Here is a 19,755-nt window from a genome sequence, read left to right as displayed (position 1 = left end):
ATCACTGTTCCATCATTTAATAGCTGTGTCTTCTTGGTTAAGTCAATTAAACTCCCACTTCAATTTCCTCAGCTGTAAAATGGGAATGATAATAGCATCAATTTGTTAGAATTGTTGTAAGGATTAAATGTGGTAATTGCCTGTCACCAATACAGGGTCAATAAATTTTAGCTATTGTTATTCTTAACGTGAGACATGACATAATTGAGTAGGATTCATGATTTTTCTCAGTCCAGGATTCTATCTCCAGAAGTGGGATCAGGGTGAAAGGGGATGGCTTTTCTCTGTAACATTTACTTAAAATAGTTAATGAAGGGTATGGTATTATCTGCTTTCCCTTAATGATTTAATATGGAGATGTCCCTAGGATAGAGTTAAATCTCCCTGAAATGGGTTACCTAGTGAGAATAGGGTCAGTTAATATCTCTTCCATTCCAAGGATTCTTGGACTCCTACTCTAGAACTTTATTAAATTGGGTCTGCTTGCCTCATTACTTCTAGCATAGAGCTGGATTCCCATTCAGTTATCCAGCAAGTGTGGAGTGTGTGGGCTTTAATTTAAACCATCTATAGAGAGTTTTGAATCACTGGATCCGAATGGCCCAAATTTACCCTTCTTAAGTGAGTCTGGTCACGGAATCACAAAGGGTTAAAAGCTCCCTGCTGTGGAGATTTAAACATGCTTTTGAAAGCCATGGTTAATGTTGCTAAGGAGCCAGTTAACTCACTGTATCTGCAAATTAACTGGCAACACAAGTTTGCCCTCTTCCCAAACCTGACCTGGAGCATGATGAATATGTCATGTCTTGATGTGGTTCTTAGCTTGGAACCTCTTCTTTGCTTAGAGCTTCAAGTGTGACTTTCCTTAAGAAACATGAAGATGTTGCCAAGGCTTCAAAGCAAATTTTAGTGATGAAAATTCTTAGTCATGTGTATCATATTTCTATGAAGTAACAGGATGAAAGTAAGAATAGCTCCTATTCTTTGGTGGATGATGTTTAGGCAAGGATGGATTGGTTGATTCTAACTCAGAGCAACAACTGTGGTTAAAATTTTTGTTTGTTTGTTTCTAATCCCCATGGTTTAAACTTGGATTTTCCCCCCTCTCTCAAGGATAATAATTCTTAGGAAATGTAAAGCTAAACTCAGTTGGGTTTTTATTTTGTTTTGCTTTGTTTTGTTTTTAATGCAGTTCTTGCTTCCTGAGTCATTATGGCAGGTTTATACATTAATATGGAATCCTTAACATTGTCGGTTTCTAAATTCTCTTTTGTCAGAATGTGGCTGAATTACATTTGTGGATCTTATCCAGCACACTAATAACACTTAACCACATTAAAGCCCAGCACCTTGAATACCTCATACAACGGAGCTCCTTTCAGGAGTTCTGACTGAATTGTACAGAAAGTTAATTACATGTCTGTTTTGTTTTTTTCCCCCAGAAAATTGACTTAAGGCAAAAGTCTGCTGCAACTGCTAATAACTTATCGGGAGTCTGTTGAATACATAGTATAATCTCTTAGAGTCATAGTAATCAGGGTGCAAAGAGGTGGCTTAATTGAATACAATATGTACTATACTGTGTCTTTGGAATGACGATTACCATACTTAAGTGTAAACTGCTCATTTCTGGGGGTGTCTGGAGTCTAAATTATGTAAAACTAAAAATATTCTCTGGGTAAGCAGCTGCGAAACCCAAGTTCATTGTTATTGTTCAAGTAAGGGGACTGATACTTGTTAAACTGGCTAAGGCTTGCACATTGGATTGTCACACTGGACCGTGTAATTTCAGACACCAGAAAGTATGTGCTAGTAGATCCCATTGGGCTGTTTCACAGAAGTGCTGAAAAAGTGCAAAGTACAGACATTGGAATAAATGGGAAAGAGCAGCAGTCCTCCTACAGAAACAACAGGGAAAGGCACTGATTTGGTGAAGTTTGAGCCCAAATTCTTTAGCCCTTATACCAAAGAGAGCTTCCTTTTTGCACTTGGATTCTTTGCATGTGGACCTGTTTGCAGGCTCAATCCCCCAGAAAGAGATTCTGAGCTGTCTTTGTGCTAAATTAAACATTAGTTTTCTCCTTGGGAACCTGATCTTCCATAGACTAGGCAACAATATCTTTCTGAGAGAGCCCCCAGCTAAGCATTTCCCCCAGGAAGAGACTGAGCCTTTCCACCTCTGCTGTCTGCTTGGCTGGCAGGAGTGTGTTGCATGGGAATTGTTTTGTCTTACTAGTTCTCGAAGCCCTTAGAGCAAGGATTTGGGCTTTTATCCATGTCACAATGATGGAGGATCCCATGCCAGCTTAGCGTATAATAAATAACAATGGTTAGAGCAGCACCCAGATCGTGTAAGATTTCAACCACCCGTAGAAGGAGTTTGCTTTGCTCACTGCCTCCCAAATTGTGCACTCACAGACACAAAAGAGAGCATTGCAAAACAGATTTCAGCCCATCTCTCCCTTCCATCCTGCCTATCCCCCAAGAGGGCCAGTTCATATTGGTTTAAATATAGGACATCATTCTATCAATTTGTAGAGTTGTGTGAGCCCTTAGAGAGCAAATAAAGCAAACCTTCCTTTCATAGATGAAGAAATTAAAGCCCATTTTAAAAACAAATAACTCCTTCAAGATCCTACAGCAGTAGAGCTAGGACTAGAACCCAGGTTTTCTGACATCCATTCCAAGTCATAAAATATAGTCCTGTTATTCAAGACTTTATAAACTTAAGGAAAGAGGAGAACAGTTAGGGGCAGTTTAGGATTTTTAAAATAACATTTTGATAGTAGAAGGAGTGTGGAGCTCAGAGCCTGAAGTAAATGGTTAAATGATCACATCGGTCCCTTCCACCCCACATCCCTCTTGATGGGGTGGATGCCATTTCACCCCTTGAATCTTAAAGGTCTCATGACTTGCTTTAACCAATAGTGTGTGACATAAAGGACACTATGCTATTTCTGAGGGTGGGCCTTAAGAGGCCCTCTTGGAAAACTACCCTGGGCCCCCATCTAGTCAGCTGGAGGTGCAGTCCACCAGCAGGAGAGCCAAGGTGCCTCTTCCTCTAACCAGCACCAACTGCTGACATGTGAGTGAGGCCATCTTGGACTCAGCTAGCCCTTGCACTGAATGCAACTACATGAGTTAGCCCAAGTAGAAGCAGCAGGGAAACTAAGCAGCCAACCTGCAGAGTCATGGGAAATATCACACTGTTTTAAGCCACTAAGTTTTGGGGGTAGTCAGTAATGTAGCAAAGGCTAACTGAATCAGAACCTGGCCACCTTTGCTTGGAAGACAGCACCACCCCTTTAACTGTGTTACCCTGGACTAGTTATTCAACATCTTTGAACCTCATTTTCTGCATTTCAGGATGATAGGAAACCTCTGTAAAGATTGTGAGAATTAAGAGAGCTAATACATGAAAGGGCCTAGCATGTTGTCTGGCACGTGGTAGTGCTTAACATCAGTTCCCTTGCTTTCTCCTTTGTCTCTTCTCACTGTCTTATAATTGAGGCTGCATCTGCCTATGCCATCTCACTTTCACTTCATGTACATTCAGCATTCTCATAGGCTTCCCCAGCTTCCTGTCCTGAACAACAATTTATTTTTTCCCTTCTGGATGATGGCCTGGTGCTGTCATTTCTCCTAAGTACCAAATTTCCAGCATTCTTGTTACGCTCCAGGGAATACATCTGCCTTCAGTAGACTACCCTTAAAATAGAAAAGGGTTAACCTCATAAAGATGTCACTCCCCTTGTACTGTTATGCTGCCCTTGGGAGAGTCAAACAGCATAGCAAATATATGTGGGCAAGGTAATTGCATTCGATCTTCTAGGTCACAGAAGACTTTGTTAGCTAGTGCAGCATACAGGAGAAAAAGTAAGCATATTCTATCTTTAAGAGCAGTGTTTCTAAACTCTCATTTTTTTTGGTAGCAAATTATTTGTGTCTCATTTTTTCCACCTTACCTCTCATGAATAAGTGAATAAATAAAGAGGGAAGTGATATAGTAAGAGTATATTATACCTAGGGTACTCATTAGTGATATACTAAGAGAGTCTGGCCTGGGAGTTAGGAGTTGATGGTCCTATTGCTGGTTCTGATACTAACTAGTAGGGTAGCCTAGTCAAGTCCTTCTATCTCCTTGGTACTCACTTCCTTCTTGGAAAAAATAATGATAGGGGCTTAGATCACCTCTGAGGTCTGTTTTGGTAGGCTATACTATGAATAATTCCCTAAAGACTTGCTTCAGTCTCTCCTTTAAATATATTTATTGAAGAAGAATCAAGAGAAGTAGAGTTGATAAGGCTGAGAACATTTTGCTTTTTAAAAGCAAGTACTAATGAGAAGGGTCTGAAGTAATCTCAAGGACAGGGTATAGCAGTGACAGAAAGGGGTAAGCCCAGCCATATTAATTACTTAACACCCCTCTTACATATAATAAACAAATCATTCCATATCTGACCCTATCTGATAGTTTAGGCTTCCAGTGTGAAAAGCATAGTGGTAAGACTTGAGTTTGATTCATTACATTTATTTTTAGAGGGAGCACTAGTTTTGTCCCAGGTCCTCCCAACTATGCTTGCAACATTTCTGTGGGTAAAGAAGATTCCCAAGTGAGTAACCCTATAAAATAATTGCATGAAATTAAAATATGAAAAGGAAAGTAAAATATTCCTATAAAGAGTTCTTTCCTCAGAACTTACTGTTTCAGGTCTGTACATCACTCTCTCCATTTGTCTCTCTCTCTGTCTGTTTCTTGTATATACATGCAATTGAAAAGTGCAGATTAATGGATGGGATTTTACATGTGTCACCACTTCATTTTTAAAATATGTTTTCTCTTTAAAGGAGAACTATAAAAGAGTCACTGAGATATTGGCCTGGGGGAGGGGAATTCAATCCACTGCCTCTCTTTTCTTATCACTAAAACCCTAAGCAGAAAGTGTAATCACCTATTTCCCAAGGGCAGCCCTAAGCTCTTAAAACTCAGATCTGTTTAGGGATTTAATAGAACTGGAAAAAAAGAATGCATAGGATTTGCTCCCAACAAGCCAACAAAGGAAGATTCTTCCCAACCAAATATTAAATCTAGAGAACTTCTTTGATAACACAATCTCCTCCCTCCCTCCCACTTGATTTAAATTAGAGCACACCCCTTCAGATTGGATCTTTAGGGCTCCTAGAATCTTTGGGGTCTGTGGATCATATGTTAGGCTTGGCCCCGCCCAGTGCATTTTCTTTAACCATAAGCAGACGAGATCTAACTAGCTTGATGCCAAAAAGGCCCTTTGGTAGTGGTTGTCATTTTATTTTGTTTTAAAGGGAAGACACACTCAGTGTCATTGTCTGTAAAGTTGGAGCCTTAGAGATGGGGGCACTTCCCAGTAACTTCTAAATGCCTTAGAATTTCTCCTGTTAAGATTTTCTGGATTTTTAAATGAAAATTTCTTGGCATCATGCTATGCAATATGGCTTTTCTTTTTTGAAATACCAAGATAAGGGAAGTCAAGTTGCTTTTCTTTTCCAATAGAACTGGGTCTTACTGTTGCTTGGGTCTTACCCCAACCACCCCCCCCGATACACACACACATGTGTGCACACACCACAAACATGCATGCACATGCATGCAGCCTTCTTGACCATGCTTACTTTTAGTATATAGACCCAAGTTGGATGTTACATGGATGACTTTACACAGAGAATAAAGATGAGGAAATACATTAAGGGTATGGGAAAGAAGACTATTTCTAAAGGAAATTGCTCCAGAAGATGAGAACATGCCAAATTACAGAAGCCAGGAAACAACATTATCATACAATGGTAACAGGGGCAGGAGACCTCCATTCTCATCTAGGCTTCACTGCTAACAGAGTGACCTTGGCGCCAGTCACTCCTCCTTTGAATCTCAGTGGCCCCATCTGCAAAACACAGGGCTTGTATTCCCCAGCACTTTTCTTGGCTGGATTATTCTTGTCATACAAAATTTAGCTAAAATACCACCTTCTCCAAGAGACCTTTCCTGACTGCCCTAACTAAAGAAGGCTCACATGATGGCTTTTTCTCTTTCTCTCTCGTCTTTCCCCATCACCACTCCATCCCATTCTTCATAGCTTTGATCCTATCTGAATTTATGTTGAGTCTTTGCTTATTTGTGCATTTCCTGTCTTTCTCTACTGGAATGTAAGTAAGCTCCATGAGACCAGGAACCTTGACAGTCCTTCCCGTTCCATATCCCAGCCCTAGCTCTTCCTGGTATATTTGGGATCCTCAACTATTTATTGAGTGAACAGCCAGACCTGTGGTTTTTAAACTAGAGATGCCTTATTAGTCTTTCAGTGATGAGAATAAGAAAGAGATGAGGAGGCGCATGTAGTAGGACTCCCAAGCTCTCCACCCCTTATATGATTTTGCATTTAATCATATATATATTGGCCTTAGTGTGATTAAAAACACGTTTCCAGTGCTACGACCATTTGAAAAATACAGAGACTAGATGATCTCTTCAAATTCTAAGTCTAAAGGCCAGCCTTCAAGAGTGAAAAATGGTTGGTGCAAAGAAAAGAATGATGGAATGGAAGTAGCATATATTGAGCACCTACTGTCTGCTGGACCCTCGGCTGCTCCCTGGGGCCACAGTGGGGAACAAGAGAGACAAAGTTGTTCTTTAGTGGTTTACATTTTAATGAGGGTGGGGCAGGAGAGAGAGTAAACAAGTAAACAAAGAGCAAGATAAATTTAACCAGGGATACACTGCCCAGCCCCTTTTTCCTTAGTTAATGTGGCCGACTAGAGACTGCTTTGGGTTAATTAAAAGAAAGCCAATCTGGGAAGCGCTGTGGAAAGTGGAAAGTGAAAATCAAAAAACAAATATCTACCATCAGAGTGGGAAGAGAGGCCCCTTTGCCGGAGCTTGCTCCGACCCTGGACATCTGTCTGCATGGTGGGCCCCAACTGGATCCAGGCTGCATGTTGCTCTGGTCAGTCGGTGGGAAAATGCTGATTCTGGTGCTTTTAGGGAGGAGGGTGGTTATGTCAGCATCTTCTGTGCCTTGGAGCTATTGTGATCATTTTGTTGGAAGTCGAGGTTTGAGAATTAAAGGGAAAATGCTGAAAAGCACCTTTTGAAGAAAAAAAAGAGTATCGTCACACGTTAGAAATAGAAGCAGAAAATAAACAGTCAGGAAATTCGCATCAGGACAACAAGGAGGCGGAGGCACAGCAGGCTCCCAGGAGGTAGGCTGAAGCAGAAAACTGACATTTGCAACAGTAATAATAATGTCATGTGTACACAGCCCTAGTCATCCTCACAGAAACCCTATAAGATAGATAGGACAGGTGTAGTCATTTCCATTTTACGTATGGGGAGACAGTCATGGAGAAGTTAAGAAATGATGCTATCTTGCTTTTGAATAGCAAATTTGCAGCTTTCGGAGTACCAACGCACATGTTATCTCAGTTCTCTGGGGCATTATTACCCCTATCCTACGGACAGGTCAGAGAGGTCCCACTCTCCTGCGCTGGCTCCAGCCTCCCGGCCCCGGGCAGCGCACACAGCAGGCAAGGCTGAGTAGCTGGGCCCCAGATGCAGAACTGAATTTGCAACTATGTGGGACTCTGGATGTCCTGAGCTCCCAGAAGCACACCCACACATAATTTGAAGCCATGACTCTCCTCAAAAGAATGGCAATCACGAATGGAATGAGGATGTCAGATACCCTGGACACACTAAATCTAGAATAAGAGAGGTCTGCAGAAAAATCTTTTTTTTTTTTTTTTAATTCAGTAAGAAGACGAAGCAAGATGAGAGAACTATTTCCATTTAAGAAGGCACTCTGCTGCCTACATTTCTTGTAAGTCTACTGAGGTCTGGGGGAGAGAGGGCTACAAGGTTGTCATGAAGAGAAACTTGATCTTGACTCAAAGAAGCAGATTCATCTCTGAAACCAACATTGTTGTCCCCTTAAGTTTTTCTCTTTACTGTTGCTTATTTTGGAATGAATATCTTACCTGGAAATTGAGGGAGACAGGCAGCTCTTTGCTGAGAAGTGATTTTGAATCCATTCAGATCTGAGGAGGAAATATGTTTTTTTCTGCTGATGGGAGTTTTCTCATTACCTGGAGAAAATGCAGGAACACGTAATTGATGGGTTTTTGCTTCAAGGTGGAGACTATGCCTTATTTATCATTGTATTTCCAGGATCTACAATAGTACAATAGTGTCAGACAGACAGTGAGCAAGTATTTGGAAGATGTTTGTTGGACTCAACTGTGGGAAGCATGATTTTTTTTTAAAACCTTGTATTTTGAAATAATTTCAAACTTTAGTAAAGGACAGCTGCAAAAATAATACAAACCCCCAGCAGAGAACTCCACCATACCCCACCACGCAAGATATTCAAATCCACCAGTTTTAACGTTTTTCAACTTTTGCCATATCAGTCATTCCCTGTCTGTCTGTCTGTCTGTCTGTCAATCTATCTATTTTCGGAACATTTGGGAACAGGTAGATGCATAAAGGACTGCAGCCCATATTACTGTGAATAAATGCACTGTGCACCAACCGTGAACACTGATGTTCAAGGTGTCCTTTTGGTTCAGCACATTTTTAAAAAAAAAATCACATGTATTGAGTGCTTATTACATATCAGGAACATTTTCTAGGTGTTTTTTTAAATACTAACATACATATCCTCACAATTGCACTATAAAGTAGGTACTATCTTATTTCCATTTGCCAGAGAAGGAAACCGAGGCATAAGGTGAAGGAACATGTACTCACAAGCCTGTAATTCGTGGAGCCGGGATTTGAACTGCTAAGGAGAATACCAGTGCCCATACTTCTAATCCTTTTATCCTAGAAGATAAATAATAAAGCTTCTTGAGTCTGTGAACGCCCCAAAATTGTATGCAGCATTTTGGGTGATGGCATATATGCATTTACAATGTGGACACATTCCATTGTTTTGTCAGATTCTCTAAGGAAATGGTTCCCAGGGCCAAAGGACCTTTAACTACAGCTTGTGGGGGAGGGGAGAAGAGGCCTCTGAAACTAGGATCAGTGTAATTCTTCAATCTGCCCGGCACAGCTAGCTCTAGGAGATCTGAGTATTTCCATTTTTTGTGTATCTGTTGCTTCTAGTTTCAGGAATCCGAACAGAATAGCTTTCTTCATGCCTAACATATTTGCTTTACCTTGGACTTTTGTTATCTATTTTATCTATGTAGGCATTTTCTTTTTTCTGAAAGGCAAGCAGTCCTCAGGTAGCAACTAAACTTTTTGTTCTGTTTTGCAGTTTCGTTTTGAGCCCAGTCCAGCAATTTTTTTACTTTATTTTTCACTTTGTTTTTAAGTGACCTCCTACTGCTTTCAGGCTTCCTCCTTTCTATCTTAGCCTCTAGCTCCAAACTTATGTCCTTCTGTCATAGTAGAGAACTTCTTGGTCAAGGGGATAAAGCTGAATCAGAGCTTCATCTTGGAGATTTTCTTAGTAACACTGACTCTTTATTATTAGCTGGGCACTCCAGGCTTCTAGAGTTCATATTTTGGCAATTGACCATCAAACACCCTATTTTTAAGAGCCTTTAACTTAGTTGTAAACATGTGCTGTGACTGGGAGTTCACTTTCTTTACTCATATTTACCAAAAGTGATTTAGGTGTTGAGAAGTTGTTAAAAAAAAAAAGTTACAGGACTTCAGGACTATTTTTTCCACTCATCTAATTCAAAACCATACATGTTCTAAAAAAGAAAATTTGGCATTTAGTTGCTTAATTTGATGGTCCAGTCATATTGGTAATTTGAGGGGAGGAAGAAATGAAACTGCTGGGTCATTTTACTCTGACAAATAGCCGTCAAACAAGCACAGAGGGAATGGATCCAATAATGGAGGCAACACATATTTACGTAACAGACCAGAACAGCCCCAAGGAAGGCAGGCCAGTGTGCTGAGTGAATCATTTATGTCCTTAAAATCTTCTAGATTTAGAATAAAAGTTTCTATAGATACATTTCCTGCATGCTCCAGATTGTGGAGACTTTATTAGTCCCATTAGGAGAACATTAAATAATGTCCCACACTCTCAGAGACCAACCTGCACATGTATAGATGTTTCATTGAGGTCTGCAGAACTTAAAAATAATATACAGAAATTTGGTGAAGGAGAGTATCACAGATGTGTGAATGTGTGATTATGTGTGTGTGTATCTGGAACAAATTTAAGCAAGTGTAACGAAACACATACTAATCTTTTGAAGAGAATGCAACTGGCAGCCCTAAAGAGGAGCCTGAGAAATTTAAATGTTAAAAGGAGAGGTTGAACTATGACAGCTTTCATTTGTGATTTAAGATTCTAAAAGTAATGTTGGACAAATTCTTGTTCTCTGTCACTGGAGAAATAGTAGCTTTTCCACAAAGGTTTAGCATTTCTTGAAACTTTTTTGCAGAAGAGCAGAAATAGGCCGCATTTGTGGGGTGGAGAGAATAATATCTGGAAGATTGTTTTCCAAAAGTTCGCAAGAACATCTCTTGGGGGAGGTGGTTAGTGCTCCTGGATCTGTATCTTCTTCGGAATAAACACAACCATAATGTTTCTGGGGTCATGAGTCCAGTTGGCAGCCACGTGCTGTGCTAGTACTGTGGCCTGGAAATCCACTGATTAAATGATGAGTGTGTCTTTTCCACAGCAGTCCTATTGGAAGGCACCTTGCCTCCATGTTGTTCTTACCCCTCCAGCTGCTTTTAGATGTTGTTTTCCTCCCCACACCCGATCAGATGAGCGCCACACTGGCCAGCACATGGCTTCCACATGTTCCCTCCCTCTTCCGCACATGGCTGTGCTCTGAAGGCATTTGCTTTCTTGGTCCTTGTCATGTAAAACATTGTCTTATTGCTGTGCTTCCTGCTTTAACCTTTAAATCACTTCCTTTTCCAGTGCTTTAAAAGACAAGTACATTCTCGTTGTAGGGGGCTTCATTCACTACAAATGCTGGCCAGTTGATTTGGGGGACATAAGAAATCTCATGCAAACTCACTCTCTCTCTCTGTCTCTCATTGTCTCTCTGTCTCTCTCTGTGTCTCTCTGCCTCTGTCTCTCTCTCATGCACATGCACACGTCTGCACAAACTCCTCCTGTCTCTATCTCCTTAAAGTAGTAATGAATTGAAGACTATGGTTGTACATAAATCTGCATACAAACAGAAGGTGGGTAATGTCTGCTTATGAACAGAAGGTGGGTAAGGGGAGTGGGAGAAACACAACCAACTCCACAATGAAAATTGTCCACTTGCTCCTTTCAGTTAGATCTGTTCTGGTATGAGACTGGAAGTTCTACCAGTTGTCTTGAGTCAAGAAAATGTGCTTCCCTCTTAGGTTGTCATGAGCTTGCGTGTACCAGAGAGCTGGAGAATGATCTCAAAATTATGCTCTTCAGTCAGCTGAAGAGGGTTGCTTGGGGACTGTGATGATACTTACAATAGTACCTTTTATAATGACATCCTGATGTATCATCAGACCTTTGATTGTACTCCAGTGTTAGGTTTGGGGTGGGGCATAGTTGACAAGCAACATAACATAAGCCAATCAATATAACATAAATCAATCAGTGTCATAAGACAATCAATATAACAAGGAGCTAATTCCACTTTATTTCATTTCTTTCCCTTGTTGATCTGCAAGTATTTTATAGATATACCTTAACTTATGACACACCTATAGTTGACAAAGCACCGTCGCTATTAAACAGTTTTGTCTAGTTTGCATGCCTCTTATCTCCCTGGTCATCACTGCAAGCTCCCTATAGCTTCTGCAGGATGTGCTGGTGATCCTCATTGGTAAATGTTCCTTTCACAACTGTTTGAATAAGGTACCACTCTAGGAACATTGCTGAATTCAGAAAGTCCCAGCTGGTTCCTGCTAAGGACTAGCCATATGTGTAAGCTGTGTTATGTTCATTGGCTTCATGGTTCATATCACAGTCTGAAAATTTCCTAATTGTTTTTCATTTCATGCATAATGACCATCCTCCACTATAGAATGTAAACCCCTGAAAAAATTAAAATAGGCTAAAAACCTAACTTAATGTCAGCGGGAAGATTGTTTTCCAAAAGCTCTCAAGAACATCTCTTGGGGGAGGTGGGTAGTGCTCCTGGATCTGGATCTTCTTCAGAATAAACACAACCATAATGCCACATCTGTTCCCTCCTATAGATACACCTGTGCATAGCTGTTCGATGAGTAGCAAAGAAAAGGAGGCTAACATAACTCATAAGAACACATCTTATACTGTGCTTCAAAAACTCTCAGGAGGGAAAACAAGAATTCACAGACGTGAACTGTTCAAATTCACTGACTGCATGATTTTTCTTTAAAAAGTTAGGTCCCAGTAGCTTTGTTAATGAGGTGGCAAGATTAGTTAATTATATTAACTACCTATTGCTGCATAACAAATTATCTCAAAAACTTAGCATCTTAAAACAACAAATATTTATTAACTCACGCAGTTACTAAAGGTCAGGGATCTGGGAGGGGCTTCTGGGTAGTGCCAGCTCAGGGTCATGTGGTTCCATTCAGGCTATTGGCTGGAGCTGCAGTCACCTTGAGGCTTGACCGGGGATGGAGGATCTTACTTCCAAGTTCACTCCCGTCAATGTTGGCAGAAGAACTCCATTCCTCGCTGGCTGTGGCCAGAGTCCTCTGTTCCTTGCCACGTTGACTTCTCCGTAGACTGCCTCAGGGTCCTCACGTCAAGTCAGCTAGCTTCCGTCAGAGTAAGGGTTCTAAGAGAGAGAGAGAGAGAGAGCACCCAAAACAGAAGTACTGTCATTTGCAACCTAATCTGAGAAGTGACATACTGTCACTTCTGGCTTGTTCTATTGGTTACATAGACCAATCCTGATACAGTGTGGGAGGGGACTACAAAAGGGTGTGAATATCAGGTGGCAGGGATCAATGGGGACCACCTGAAAGACTGGCAAACATAATAATGAATAGACATTGACCAACAAACCAGATTATCATGACCCCTACTGTGATATTAAGGAAAGTAATGCCACTGACTATTCTAAAATGTGACCATTCATTCATTCCACTAATATTTATTGAGTTCCAGCTGTATACCAGACACTCTTCTAGGCATTTGGGATACATCAGGGAATAAAAAAAGATCCTCATCTTCTTGAGTTTTACATCCCATTTTATACTCTGCTCTTCACATAGCAAATGGTGGATTTATTTGATTCAAGTGCCTGAACCTCAAATCATTATATCAGACTGACTTACACTTGACCAGCTTCAGCAGGAAACAGGGATATCTATTTTCTTTATCTGCTAGAATAAGGGTAGGATATTTGAAAGGTGTAGCGAGAGCTCTATCTCTCTGGTGATTACGTTTTTCTATTAGTTAACTGCCATGAATGATCACTTCTCTGTCTTTGCTAGCTAAAATGAGGAAGTAAAGTAGATTACTTGAAAATAAGACAGTCCCTCATTTGAGTCATAACTCTCTTGCTCTGTTACTGTGTTGCCCTGGGCAAGTTGTTTGACTCATCTGAGCCTCTGAGCCTCAGTTTTGTGATCTGTAAAATGATAACAATAGCACCTTTACCGTAGTTGGAAGCAATGAACGATTTTCTGTACTTAATCACTGGACCCAGCACATAATCACCACTCAATTTTTTCTGCCCCTTGTTCTTTCTGACTGCATCTGTGTACTGCACACACACACTCATTATCACAGTTGCCATCAAAAATGACCTCCTGGTTCAGCCCAAACTAAAATGTCCAAAACAATAAGAAGCATAAAAATTTTAATCCCCAAGCAGCTTCCATCTCTCTCTAACTTGCCAGAGTATGTCTGCCAAAAGTGCGTATATTGAGTGGGAAGGATAACTCAATCTGGGGTTCACTGACTGTGTTAAAGCCTTTTGATTTATTGTCAGGGGTTTACCATTTAGAAATGTAAAAGTGCTTTCAATATCTGCCTGCCCTACTGATGCTGTTTCTGTTGAATGTACTTGGCTAATAAATCATCTGTCAGCAGAGGAACCTAGAGAAGAAAGACGCATGTTCTCTGGGTTTCTGTCTCACACTGTCAGTCTCTGACACCTGAGCTAGGAAGTCTCTGGGTTCTCTCAGCCCAGTGCTTACCAAGCAGCTGCCTCCTGCTTGTCTTCCCTAGGCTGGTGAACCTGTGATGCCTCACTGTTCCTCTGTCATTTTCCTTTCTAGAGAGATACCTTTAGAGAAACTGACAGCGAGAGGGAGGACTCTAGTAACTGTCAGTGTGGAGAGAATATAAAAGGTCAGCATGCATGTGTGCTTTGGGGGAGGAGGATGCAGTATAATGCTTGGAGACACCTGGTAGTTTGGAACTCGGTACACCTTATGTGCTCCATGATCTCCCCTGCCTCCATCGGGCAGGAAATACGTGCACGGATCATATATAATCCCTTGAACCATTTGAAGACATGAACAAATATAATCAATTTCCAGGAAATCATGGGCTCTGGATTAGTTAAAGGGGAAAGGCCCCCCAAAGATACAAGAGTGTGCAGAGGGGTGGAAAAGAAGAAACAGGCGCTTTGGAGTCAGGCAGTCCTAAGTTTGACTCCTGGCCCTGATACTTATTGGCTCTGTGACCTCAAGGAATGGTATTTCTTAGTCTATCCAAGCCTATTTCTTCATCTATAAAATGGATATTATATTTAATGAAGAGATTGAGTATGTACAGCACGTAGGATTTATACATGAACAAAATAGGTCCCAGAAAGCATTATTATTATGTCTTTCTCTTCACTACCAAGGTCCTAAATTAATCAAGTTGGAACATCACATTCTTTTATCAGGAGAAGATATTTGCATTTTCCAGGGTTTGGTTCTCAAACATAACTGCACAGAGCAATCGCTGGGGAGTGTGCTAGAAGGCTGGGCTCCACCTGTGCACGTTCTGACTCAGGAGGCCTGGAGTGTGACCCAAGACTCTATGGAAGGGTCTCAGGCACTTTTGGAGACACAGGCTTTGGGGTTACTCCAAATCTTGGAAGGTTTTGAAATCATCCCCTTGATTCAGACATTTTAGCATTTGTGGAGATCAGATATGAAACACACCCTAATAGTTTTGAAGACATTGAGCCATGAACACTTTAGAGCTATAGTGGCTGTAAGCTACAGATGCTTCTAGGTGACTCCTTTGAGTACTTTGGAAGGCATTAAAGCAGAGCAATGCAAAGGTGCCTCTTCCGTTCTGTGGAAGCACTGTGGGCTTCGTGTGGAACTGGATGGAACAATTTGCTACTTTCCACAGGCGCCATTTCAGAATGCAAGCAGGAACTAGACACCCAGGAATAGCTGTGGAATGCAGGCCTGAGGCTGAAGGACAGGTAAAACCTGAGGGCTAGGGAAGATAATGAATGCCTAGACGCTTAGTGTTTCACCCTCAAATGACAGTGACTGCCCACCGGGGTGTGATGGGGCTGGGAACTCCAACAGCAGAGAGTCTAACTCCCGGACCTTCTATGAGCGGTTTGATCATTTTCTCAATTCCATCTCCAGGGCAGAACTTGAATCTCCTGTCTGGTCACCACTTTGGTCTAAGTCAGCATCCTGTCTCCCCTTGACTGCTGCAATGGCCATCTTACCAATCTCCCTTCCAGAAGAGGAACAGTTATCTTCTAGCAACATACAATTGTTCACACCACACCCCTGCCTAAAACTTGTTCCTGGCCTTCTGTTGCACTTAAATAAAACCCCAACTCTTTATGTGGGCCTATAAAGCCTTACATATGCTGGCCGCTGCTTCTCTTTTCAAGCCACCCTTCTCCTTGCTTACTACACTCCAGCCATGCAGGCTCATTTAGTTCCTCAAGTAAGTCAAGTCTTTCCTTCCATAGGGCCCTTTATCATGTCCTTTCTCCAACTCTTCACCTGTCTGGCTCCCACCTAATTATTAGATCTCAAGTTAAATGGCAGCCTTTCCTTCTAAAGAGGTTTTCTCTTGTCATTTTGTATTTTAGCCCTTTATAGCACTTCTTACAACTTGCACTGTCTCTGTTTACTTATTTTCCCCATTTCACTCTGCACCCTTTCTTAGATAAACTTTCTTAGAATATAAACTGCATTTTGCCGTCATGTTCACCATGGTATCTTGTGGTAGCCCCCAGAGTGCTTGGACATATTGGTTGTTGGTTAAATGAGCAAATGAATACTCTGGCTGCATCCCCCCAAATTTTATCCTTCTAGAATATTCAGAGGAAGGAAATTGCGAGAGTGTGAAGCAAGTGACTCATTGGACCCAAACTGAAATTCAGAGACATGTCACAGGCTTAAGTATGGCCCAAGTGATAGCCATGCCATGTTCCCACAATAGAAAACCTGCACATCAAAGTTTTCTGGTGCTTTGGCTACCTTGGTGGCTGAAGTCTACCTGCTGATCTGACCATCGGGAAGAAATGGGGTGTGAAGTTAGGGTATAAAACTGAAGCCTGCCTCGCCAGGACCAGGGTCGCCATGGGATCCTCACAGCCAGCCCTTCATGCCGGTTGGCACTGGGACTTCATGCATGGTCCAGCTCTGACAGGATGATGGGGAGGCTTTCAGAGCCAAATGTCCAAATGTCAGACTGCTCTTCTCTCTTCTGGGCCTTCTGAGCATCAGGAAGGAGAAAACTGAGTCATTCAGGCCAGTCAGAGTGGGTAATGGAAACCTATCTACTTGAGAACAAACCAGTTGCATTAGAATTGAGTCCACAGAGACAAAAACTTAGAAAGGTGTGTGAAGGAAATAGGAATGTGAAAGCTGTGCACAAAACCCAGGATACAAGGACTAGTTTAAATTTTAGAGTTTGAAAGAGATAGCATTAGAATAAATATAAGGCAGTTTTAGTTGACAGATAACTAGTAAGCATATGGGAAATACAATACCAAGGGGTAGTACAGGCTGAATGAAAATATAAGTGTAAAATAAATTAGGTAAAACATAAATGTATTTTAGAGGCAACAGTAATGGGTTATTTAGGGAATGTTTGGAGTATCATTTCTAACTTTGAAGTTAACAACAAGGAGAACAATCATGTTCTCCCGCAAAATGCCCCTTGTTATTGTTTTCATCTTATCAATAATATTTTTTACCACCTTCTATGTCTATGATGCTGTGCCACAACCAAGGTCAGAAAACTGGAAAGAATATACCACAGAGTTGTTCTAAAACAGAAAAAATTCATTCAGTCATTCAACCTTTATTAAATTTATAATTTGTGCCTGACAGGGTGCTTGCTGAGTGTTAGAACAATAAATAAAATGTGGCAGCCACTCCTGAGCAAAACTTGATGTAAGTCATCTCTTTAGGGTTCTGATCTCCTCCAGGCATTTTCCTCTTAAAAAGGGATACCCTTCAGAGCACAATTGTGTGCTGGGACAGTACTGAGGGGTTGGTTTAACCTTCTGCCCACTCCCACAATCTCCATCAGCCTCCCTTCACTTCTGCATTCTTTAATATGAGTAAATGATGGTCTCCCAATTTTAGTTAAAGTGGTGTGCAAATGTATCTTTGAGGCCTCCTGCTCCTAACTAGATTGTAAGCACAAATCCCCTCTAATATAGAATATTCTGGAGCTGTCACTGATATCAGGGGCAAACAGTTTCCTATAACCACCCTTACCCCCTGAGAAATAGGTATAGTCCCATCCAGGAAGGTGACTCTTCTCAACATCTCAGACTCTTCTGAGTTTTAAGAAAAATACATGAGCTCTACCAGTTTGTGATTTTTAACCACCTAGTTAATGAGGTTAGAGTCTAGGTTTATAACTAAGTACAGGGTTTCTCAACTTTGCTACTATTGACATTTTGGGCTAGATAATTCTTTATTGGGCTTTTCTGTGCGTTATAGGTTGTTTAGCAGTATCTCTGGCCTCTATCCGCTGAATGCCAGTAGCACGCCCCCCCACCCCAGTTGTGACAACCAAAAATGTCTCCAGACATTGCCAAATTTCCCGGGGCTGGGGTGGGGGGTGGGGGTGGGGGAGTAGTGCAAAATCCATCTGGTCGAGAACCACTGTTTTAGTATGCTCTCTAGAACTGAGAAAATGGCCCAGGTTGTTGAAATTAGATTCGGGACTCCATAGCATACATCCCAGAAGCTTCTAGTGCCTATTATATCTAGACGGAAAATCTAGAGTTGGCACCCTGTTGTTTTGAGTTTAGGACAACTATCTGGTCTTTTAAATTGTAGAATAAGAACCCAGTTCCTCACTGGCTGCTGGGACACTGGCCTCCAGCTCAGATTGCTGCCTTTACTTGTCTTCTGGCCTGTAACCGTAGGGGCTGGGGTGGAGCCATGCCTGCCCTTGCCACTCCCATGGCGATTTCCCCTGTGGACACATTGGAGGCAGGGCTGCTTCTGTGCCAAATATTTATTCTGAATACAAAACGAGTCTAGCATTATCTTCCAAACAGAATAATGTAACAGTAGTTGACTCAGGGCAGTTAGGAATGTGGGAAGCATCTTGAAAAAGAAAAAAAGTTGAACTTATCAGTCCATTGCCCAGTTCCCTGTGTTTTAGGTTATCTTAGCAGAAGGAGTTGAAACAAAGAGGAGGAGGTGACAGTGCCACTGTGTAAAATGTTTATAATACCTCTCGGATATGGCACTGGTCACCAGCCCACAGGAAGGATGTTGTTATTGTCTGAAAGTGGGTGAGGCCTCGTGAAAAAAATCTATGGTATGAGGAAATGTTAAACAAGCTGGTCTTGTTCTTATTAGGAAAGAGGGGGATATAAAGATGGCTTAAAAATGATTCCAAATTACTACTCAGAGTTAAAGGTGCAGTCTTTGAAATTGTCTATCCTGACTGTGGCGGAGTCTCCCAGCACATGCTTATAAACACCAGCTGCCTGGCCTGGCTGGGGGGCACAGGCCACGAGGTCACCTTTGACTCCCGCCCCTTTTGTGGAATTGGTTTTCATCTTTATATCTCATCAGCCAAGGCTCAAGTTAAGCAAACTCTCCTTTGTCGTACTGACCTTATGAGACCTTAGAAAGTTCCCCTTCTTGAAAAAGTTCTTCGGTTTGCCTGAAGTTTTTTCCTTTCCCTTTTCAACCTTCCTCCTTCCTCCTACCTTCCAACACAAGACTCCACTGTGGAAATAAAAAACCAAACAACAAAGCACCAGGTGAATTACTGTGCGCTCCTAATCAAATGACTTCAGGGCATGATTTCAGGGGCTGTAGAGCCCCTGATTCAGGCATTAGAATCACCCGGAGGGCTTGATAAAAATGCAGATTCAAACCTACCAAATTTGAATCTCTGGTGTAGGGCCCTGTTATCTGCATTTTTCATGAAGTTTAAGAACCTACATGAGGCCAGGTATCTTTGTCTTTTTATTCATGAGTTATTTCCTGATACCGAGATCACTTCTTTAAAACACCTAAAACAGAACGGGTCGAAGTAAATATTTATTTAATGAATGAATGAACCAAAGCTGAGTAGGATTTGTTTAGTATGGTTGTTCTACTAACTACTAGTTGAAACCAGTGGCAGGAGAGAGGAGCTCTTAAATGGGAAGAAAGATTATAAAAGAGGAAGGAGAGAAGTCGGTTTGAATAATGGGGCAATTTCTGGGAGACTAGGCCTAGGTGGAGCACTCAAATAGAGATTTTCTATGACTAGAATGTGTGGTGGGACTTGGCAGATGAGGAAAGGAGCCTGAAAATAAGGGAACTGCTATGAGAGAGAGACTGTTCAGAATGATGGTTCTTAATAGTAA

The 19,755-nt window shown here is 41.5% G+C and overlaps 1 protein-coding gene and 1 long non-coding RNA gene across 3 annotated transcripts in view; one reads left to right on the top strand and one right to left on the bottom strand.

The window, feature by feature from the left end:
• Nucleotides 1–19,755, top strand: part of MAML2 (mastermind like transcriptional coactivator 2) — a 369,681-nt gene that overhangs the window by 32,475 nt on the left and 317,451 nt on the right. The window lies entirely within an intron of this gene.
• Nucleotides 6,674–8,954, bottom strand: LOC119538312. The gene is made up of 3 exons (XR_005217540.1): nt 8,780–8,954; nt 8,008–8,115; nt 6,674–7,118 (listed from the first exon to the last, which is right to left on the bottom strand). It is a non-coding gene; the product is annotated as an uncharacterized LOC119538312 (long non-coding RNA).

The sequence above is a fragment of the Choloepus didactylus genome, chromosome 6 (assembly GCF_015220235.1).
Source record: "Choloepus didactylus isolate mChoDid1 chromosome 6, mChoDid1.pri, whole genome shotgun sequence".
NCBI lineage: Eukaryota > Metazoa > Chordata > Mammalia > Pilosa > Megalonychidae > Choloepus > Choloepus didactylus.
Note: the sequence above shows the minus strand (reverse complement) of the source record. Positions and strands in the feature narration are given on the sequence as shown.